Source organism: Nanorana parkeri, unplaced genomic scaffold (genome assembly GCF_000935625.1).
Source record: "Nanorana parkeri isolate BGI_ZX_2015 unplaced genomic scaffold, ASM93562v1 scaffold171, whole genome shotgun sequence".
Lineage (NCBI taxonomy): Eukaryota > Metazoa > Chordata > Amphibia > Anura > Dicroglossidae > Nanorana > Nanorana parkeri.
In genome coordinates, this window is record NW_017306439.1 from 1,426,573 (window position 1) to 1,428,962 (window position 2,390).

Sequence of the window (2,390 nt, forward strand, 5' to 3'; positions counted from 1 at the left end):
GCTGCGCGCCACTCGAGCAGCCAATCAGGGGTGCTGCGTGCAACACCAGCAGCCAATCAGGGGTGCTGCGTGCAACACCAGCAGCCAATCAGGGGTGCTCCGTGCAACACTAGCGCAGCCAATCAGGGGTGCTGCGTGCAACATCAGCAGCCAATCAAGGGTGCTGCGTGCAACACCAGCAGCCAATCAGGGGTGCTCCGTGCAACACCAGCAGCCAATCAGGGGTGCTGCGTGCAACACCAGCAGCCATTCAGGGGTGCTGCGTGCAACACCAGCAGCCAATCAGGGGTGCTCCGTGCAACACCAGCAGCCAATAAGGGGTGCTGCGTGCAACACCAGCAGCCAATCAGGGGTGCTGCGTGCAACACCAGCATCCAATCAGGGGTGCTGCGTGCAACACCAGCAGCCAATAAAGGGTGCTGCATGCAAAACTAGCAGCCAATCAGATGCATGCAAATATCCTGACAAGGGACATGCTGATAGTAAGAGACCAGAGGGACAAAGGTGTGGGCTGCTGCTGGTCCAATAGCAGTCTAGGTGAACCAGAAAGAGGAGCAGACACGTAGAACTGTATTTTATGAATCTGTTGATGTCACAAAGGTAACAGGAAACAACGTGTTTCAGGGGCCAAAGATCCCCCTTCATCGGGGCTGTAACAGACATACAGTAATACCTTGGTTTACGAGCATAATTCGTTCCGAAAGCATGCTTGTAATCCAAAGCGCTTGTATATCAAAGTGAATTTCCCCATAGGAAATAATGGAAATTCAGATGATTCGTTCCACAACCCAAAAATATTCATATAAAAATGATTACAATACTGTACTGAAATATAACACTGTACAAAATATAAAGAAAAATAAACTGATTATCAGTACCTCTGTGGCTGGTATGAGGGGGACAAGAGAGAGGAGGATTATTGTGTAGGACGAGTTTCACTATCACTAACGGAATCACTGCTATCTCGACTCAATGGAATCTTTTTTATTTCGTGGAACCTTAACAAGGAATCTATCCAATGTGACATTGCATTGTCGTTAAACAGATTCATCGCTCGCACTGCTACAGCCTTATTCGGTGGTGCTGTTCTACAGAATTTTGCTCTTATTGCGAGACATTGCTTGTATATCAAGGCATCATTTTTCAGAAATGTTTGCTTGTCTTGCAAAACACTCTCAAACCAAGTTACTTGTAAACCAAGGTATTACTGTATAAATCTCAGACTGTAACACTGGTATCGGGGGAGTAGAAGAGGTCATCAATGAACGTCTGTACTGGGCGGCCACGCAGCATCCCGGGTGATGGGTTTTAGAGTAACTTGCTAGTTTCCGTGGCGGCCATATTTTTTTTTTAAATCTCAGCCGGCCGAGACTCGGGAATCCTGCTGATCGGCGCTTATTAGAGGCAAAGAGGAAATTGGCTTCAGTAATTACAGGTAATCAGCTAATAAACGATGACGAGGAGCTGAGCAATGTAGGACGAGTTTCACTATCACTAACGGAATCACTGCTATCTCGACTCAATGGAATCTTTTTTATTTCGTGGAACCTTAACAAGGAATCTATCCAATGTGACATTGCATTGTCGTTAAACAGATTCATCGCTCGCACTGCTACAGCCTTATTCGGTGGTGCTGTTCTACAGAATTTTGCTCTTATTGCGAGACATTGCTTGTATATCAAGGCATCATTTTTCAGAAATGTTTGCTTGTCTTGCAAAACACTCTCAAACCAAGTTACTTGTAAACCAAGGTATTACTGTATAAATCTCAGACTGTAACACTGGTATCGGGGGAGTAGAAGAGGTCATCAATGAACGTCTGTACTGGGCGGCCACGCAGCATCCCGGGTGATGGGTTTTAGAGTAACTTGCTAGTTTCCGTGGCGGCCATATTTTTTTTTTAAATCTCAGCCGGCCGAGACTCGGGAATCCTGCTGATCGGCGCTTATTAGAGGCAAAGAGGAAATTGGCTTCAGTAATTACAGGTAATCAGCTAATAAACGATGACGAGGAGCTGAGCATTGCCGGGGAGAAGCATCTCAATTACACCTCCTACTGAGAATAATAGGAATTAGCACACACCTCTCAGTCACAGACATCCCCCGCTGTGCAGAGGAAATGCAGGAGCTACAAGAGGACACAATGGAGACGTGTGAGGAATACACCCAGAGCTCAGCACTGCTAGTTCAAGTGTATACACTACAAGTACAGGACCATTGGTCTTCTATCTGACCTCCGGCCTTCCCTCCAGTCTTCTATCTGACCTCCGGCCTTCCCTCCAGTCTTCTATCTGACCTCCGGCCTTCCCTCCAGTCTTCTATCTGACCTCCGGCCTTCCCTCCAGTCTTCTATCTGACCTCCGGCCTTCCCTCTAGTTTTCTTTCTAACCT

The 2,390-nt window shown here is 47.0% G+C and overlaps 1 protein-coding gene across 2 annotated transcripts in view; it reads right to left on the reverse strand.

The window, feature by feature from the left end:
* CUNHXorf56 (chromosome unknown CXorf56 homolog) overlaps positions 1-2,390 on the reverse strand; it is a 19,244-nt gene that overhangs the window by 12,860 nt on the left and 3,994 nt on the right. The window lies entirely within an intron of this gene.